The sequence below is a fragment of the Antechinus flavipes genome, chromosome 3 (assembly GCF_016432865.1).
Source record: "Antechinus flavipes isolate AdamAnt ecotype Samford, QLD, Australia chromosome 3, AdamAnt_v2, whole genome shotgun sequence".
NCBI lineage: Eukaryota > Metazoa > Chordata > Mammalia > Dasyuromorphia > Dasyuridae > Antechinus > Antechinus flavipes.
Genome location: NC_067400.1, coordinates 517609987 through 517616045, shown reverse-complemented (window position 1 = coordinate 517616045; position 6059 = coordinate 517609987). Strand labels below are relative to the sequence as shown.

Below are 6059 nucleotides of genomic sequence, written 5' to 3'. Positions count from 1 at the left end.
GAAGGTTGAAAGAGCTTACTTACCTAATTACTCTTTCTCTTTCAACCCCATTACAATTTACTCTATATTACCCCTATCTATGTACAGATAAGGGTCCCTCTTATTAGGCTGAAATCTTCTAGAATGCAGTAATGGCATGGAAAGAGTTAGACTTGAAGACAGAAAACATGGGGTCAAATCCTGACTCTGCCATTTGCTGCTTAGGTTACCTTGGATAAGCCATTGCTCCCTGAGTTGCCATTTCTTTATCCAAAAAATGCAGAGTTAGATTATAAGACTTTTAATGTTCCTTCCAATTTGAAATCAATCAACTTATCATATATGACGTAATTAATTAATTAGCCAACAAGAATCGATTAAGCATTTGCTATGTGAAAAGCTCTGTTGGGAATACAAAAAAAAAAGCAAAAACAGTCCCTTCTGCTGAGGCAGAAAAGTTCAGAGTATGTGCTATATACCTCAAAAGTACATACAAAGTATGTACAGAAAAAATGAAAGATGATGTTAGAGAGTAAAGCATGAGGAAAGACCTGCTACAAAAGGTAACATTGGGGCTGAAAAGAAATTCAGGAAATCCAAAAGGTGGCAATGAAGAGAGAATGTTACAAACATGGAGAAAAGATAAAGAAAAGGCACCAAGATGGAGATGGAGAACTGTATGTGAGAAACAGCAAATCGGCCAGAATGGCTGAATCACTGATCATGTAGAAAGGAGTAATACCTAAGAAGGATGGAAAGATATGAAGATACCAAGTTTTGAGTCTCCTAAGACTGGGGTCTCCCAAGTTTTTATTTCCAGCCCTTAACATAGCACCTGACAAATAATTGGTGCTTAATTAATGCTGGTTGTTGAAATAAAATTGGATGAACGGATTGGGAGCCAATGACCAGAGTCAGAAAACTCAGAAAATTCAATGCAGTGAGTCCTGTGGTCAACTTGTACTAGATGCCACGGGGGACCTAGGAGCAACCAAAAGTAACGTGGCATTCTACAGTATGTGACAATTTATGAAGCAGCAGCCCAGTCATGACCTCACCTATTTGTTACTGGTTATTTTAAACTATTTCTCACAGGCAGGGACAAGTCATCCAGTAACATGCTGCAGGCAACTTAGGGCCAACACACAGCTCTCCATGCCCTTTGTGTCACTTATCAAAACAAGAGATGTGTTTTTGTAATGGGGGGAGGGGAAGCTTCCAGTTAGGTAAGTATTTGAACCTTCTCTCCTTGCAGCATAATAAGAATGCTTATTCTCTTGTTTTGCACTGCAGTTTTCCAGTCTTAGGAGAATCGATTTGTTATGTTGATCAGAAATTTTGTGGACATTTGATGAGTAAGTGTCCATTACACTTTTTAATAAAAAAAAGTCAATGTAATTAGACTGGAGTCTGACACAGGAGGAAAAAGTAGAGTAATTTGGGTCCTTTACCTAGCACACCTGGCATATGGTGGTGACTAATAAATGTTAATGATTTATTTATTTTTATTTTTTTAGAGTGAGAGGACATGATACTGTCTTTAAGAATTTGAAGTCGCGGATGTAGAAGGTTCAAACTTTTTTCTACTTGGCTTCAGAAGACAATGAGGAGCAATGGATAGAAATTGCACATTCAAGGATTCAGGCTTAAAATACAGTCTAATAATGAGACTTGCCCCAAAGTGGAATGAACTGTCTTAACATTTAGTAATCGACCTGTCACCAGAAGTCCTCAAGCAAAATTGGTTAAGCAACATTTGTTAAATGTATTGTAACAGGAAATCTTGGTTTCCTCCAACTTTGAAGGTCTATGATTCTAAGTTATTTCTGGGAGACTCAAAGTCCTTAACTATAAAATGAGGAAGTTGGATGAGATGATCTCTAAGACTCATCCTCATATTAAAGGTTTATGATTCTCTGAATATCTGCTCATTATAAAAATTATGTAACAAGATTTTTGTGATAATAAATAATAAAACAAATAACAATAAATAAAACAATAAATAAAAATAAATAATAAAACAATTTCACTGTCTTGATGGATTAGAAGAACCCAAACAAGCTAAAACCTGACAAACTAACAATGGAGAAAAATCCCCATCCACTAACACACTCAGTCAGCACTATCTCCTTCCCTTTCTACCATGTAGAATTCAACTCTATATTCCAGTGTTTCCCCGCTTCCATCCAGTCCTCACAAACCCATACAGCATGAATTTTCTCAGATGTTGTGGTAGCAGGGCAATATCTTTGCCACAAAAGCAAGGCCAGAAAATGGAGGAAGACATGGAAAACAGACAGGAATGTGAGTATGCTTGGTGATACACCGCTAAACCTGAGGAGCCCAGCATCCATTTGGGAACAGATCTGACCCCCAGAAATCATTTGGAGAAGAAACAGAGGCTGCTGATCCATGCATTGCCCAACATGAGAGGAGGCTGAGACACTTCAAGATATAGCTCCCAAGGAAACAACCTTTATATGGGAGAGAGTCAGAACATGGGAAATAGGGAAAAGGAAATACAGGAAAAGACTGACATTTCCAAATATCTTAGGAGAAAGAAAACTCAAAGATCTTAAGATGAGCCAAAGAACCAATGGGAGAGATATTAATAACAAAAAAGAATATTGGCTTCATAACAAAAAGGAATATTGGCTTCAGATCAGGTAAAAGAGTTCAAGCGTCTATGAATAAATATTGCAAAATAAAGAAAAATTAATCATTTGATAAGACAGAGGACAGTGTGGATTTCCAATAGAACATGGAATTATAGGAAGGTGTTCCCAAATTGTTTAAAAGAGAAATCAAAAATTGTGAAAGCAGGATGTATGATTTGCACAGCTTAAATAAGTGGCAGTATAGAAAAACTTGAATCCATTGTAGCATGACTCGAATTCAAGTCTCACCAAAAAGCAAAAGAGAATTAGCTGAAAGGCAAATACCCAGAATTGAAAGATAAACTGGAAAACCAGAGGCAAAAATCAATAACAAAACACTATCTCTATGTAAGCAAAACATATTGATCTCAAAAACAGGGTGCATAAACATAATTTTTTTTAAAATAGGGTAACCAGGACATGACAAGTTTAAAAAAAAAAACACAAAAAACCCCTGAATATCATAATGAATAAAATAATACAAGAAAACTGCCCAGAACTTCTAATATAGAAATATAGAATACAGAGGGAATCTACCCATTGCTTCCAGAAATCTTTTTTTCTTTGAAAGAATCAAGGAAGGGATTATTAGCCCATTTTTAGTAGCATTTAGCATTTAGTATCTATCTGTCACAAGAGGTCTTTAAGCAAAATTTGTTAAACAATATTTGTTAAATATATTGTAGTGGAAAATCTTTTTCTGTGAAACTCAATGTCCTTAACTATATAATGAGGAAGTTGGATGAGATGATCTCTAGGGATCAGAGGGACAGAACAGTTCAATAATGACTAAAGTCACAAATTTAGTGTAAATGATATAGTTGGAATTCAGATACCAACTCTTTCGATTCCATGTTTAGTTCTCTTAAATTTATGCCATCTTGGTCCCTACCTTCAAGTGGTTTATAATTGTGTAGAGAGAGAATATTTAAATATATGAAACCATTGGAGTTGGAATTCTCAAATTTGGGGGCAGATTAATGAAATGTATGAATAGACGTTTCTCAGAAACATGCTTTTAAGTGTGTAAAATAAAATATATAGAATTACAAATAAATTGAATGTTGCTGAAAAATAATAATACATATTTTTTTCCCATCCAAGTTCATGGACTCCCTGAAATCTATCCACAGATCCCTTTGGAAATTTTGGGTCTGTGAACCTAAATTAAAAATGAGTCACTATTTATGAAGAAACCCTGATTCTAAATTAGAGGCATTAGAATCTAAAAGGAACCAGCAGGAAGAGGCTGGTGAGATCAGAAGAATGAATAGGCACTTGAAGAAAGAACTGATACTAATGACAAAAGTATGGTGTTTGAGAGGAGCAAAGTAAAGGAGAATTGGGAAATAAGAGTAATGCTTCAGAGTGAGACAACTGAGAGAACTAATGGAGCCAGAGAGGCTCAGTAATTGCTATTGGGAGTTTTTTACAAGAGCAGTCTAAAGCTGCTGGGAGCTGATTGGAAAAAGCAGGCAAAAAAATCTTGCCCTGTGAAGGCTGAGATTACCCATATTGCTCTTTAGCACCCTCTCTCCACTTTGAGAAGGGAAACTTCAGAACCCAGAGAACAGATTTGAAGAATTCTGCAATTTTCCAGGCTTAGGAGAAGAGATTAGTACTGCTTCAGTATCCTAACAAGAAGACTGACCTGGGTAGACTCAAGTACCTATTTGGGGCAGATGTTTCTTTAGCAGAGAGGTAGTTTATCCATCAAGAGAAGCCCAGAAAAGGGACAACCTGCCAACAGATAATAGGGGTATAAAATACTCCCTAAAGAAACCAAGGACTAAGAAATCAGGTCCAGGGGTCCAGAATCATGAGTTATACTAGGAGCATGTGTTTTCCTACTGAGATACCTCCTTGCTAGGTTTCTGTAAGTTTGTGGCTTGCTCTTTCCCATAGACACTAAGAGCACTGGTGGAAGAATATGATCCAGAATTGTAAGTATACTGTCAAATCTTGATTATTGATATTAATATTCTGTTATACCTTGATAATTCTTGCTTTTGCTTTCTGTTTAGTAAATGGTATTATTTTTGCCTTATGCATTCTTGACTGTTAAAACATATCATTTTTTTGCATGAGTATTTTAATTTTTGAATTTTAACAATCCAAACAAATGTCAGCTAGATAACATAAATATAGCATATATGCACACAATTTACAGCCATTTACACAGATGTAAGAATAGTAACCTTCACAAGAATGTCAAAGTATTTCAACTTTCATGTAGTCAACTATTTAAATATGACTACTGGGTAATAATTATAAAATTTGCATATGTAAGGGTAAAGACCAAAAAAAAAACCCCTCAAAATATCATATCGTTTTACACTGGGAGATGAATATAAACTGCTTGCATTTTTGTTTTTTTCCTGGGTTATTTATACCTTCTGAATTCAATTCTCCCTGTGCAACAAGAGAACTGTTCAGTTCTGCACACATATATTGTATCCAGGATATACTGTAACGTATTCAACATGTAAAGGACTCTTGCCATCTGGGGGAGGGGGTGGAGGGAGGGAGGGGAAAAATCGGAACAGAAGTGAATGCAAGGGATAATGCTGTAAAAAATTACCCTGGAATGAGTTCTATCAATAAAAAGTTATTTAAAATATCATATCGTTTTAAAGAGTTAATAATATCATCTTGACTATTTTATTTTTCCTAAATGAAAAGAACACCAGAGAGGGGCTCAAAAGCTATAGGGATGGATAGTAGCAATATAGCCACCTTCTCTTCCTACACATATACACCTGAATCATAACCATATGCCCCTCCCCCTTCTGAGGACCATCCCAAGTTGTCAAAGTAATGATAATTTGAGGGCAGGGTATAAATGAGCCAGTCCCAACCTAGAAGAAAGAGAGTGAGAGTTGGGATAAAATTGGGTTTGTGCCCCACTTGAGACACACAAGGTAATTTGGAAGAAAGGTACTAGTATTTGCAGGGGAAATAATCAAAGAAGGTGCCAGTATTTGAGTTACAACTTGAAGGAGGAATTCTCTGCATGAGGTAAAGAAAAAGTGCCATCTAGGTATGGCAGTGGACCAGTGCCAAGGCACAGAAATGGTAAATGGAGTGTCATGGATGAAGACCAAAAGAAGGCCAGTCTGTTGTGGTATCGCAGAGTATAAGAGAAGCAGTAATATCCACTGAGGCTGGAAAGCTAGTTTGGGGCCGGGTTGTAAAAGTACTTTCAAAGCTGAGTTTGTATTTTATCTTAAAAGCAATGAGGAGTTACAGAAGCCTACTGAGAGGAGGAATGGTGCAGTCAGATCTGGGCTTAAGGAAAATCATTTTGGTAGCAGTGTATAGGATGGATTGGAATGGGGAGAACTGAGCCAGGAAGACCAATTAAGAGGCTGCTGCAAAATCTAGGAAATGATGAAAAACAGAAAGGATATCTGAACTAAGGAG

General features: G+C 36.5%; 1 long non-coding RNA gene across 2 annotated transcripts in view; it reads left to right on the top strand.

Annotated features, from left to right (window-relative positions):
* LOC127558066 (uncharacterized) overlaps nt 1-1967 on the top strand; it is a 14144-nt gene extending 12177 nt beyond the window's left edge. For both annotated transcript variants that reach the window (XR_007952709.1, XR_007952710.1), the window contains one exon: nt 1497-1967. This is a non-coding gene — a long non-coding RNA (uncharacterized LOC127558066). The remainder of the gene's footprint in view (nt 1-1496) is intronic.
* Nucleotides 1968-6059: the final 4092 nt, after the last annotated feature.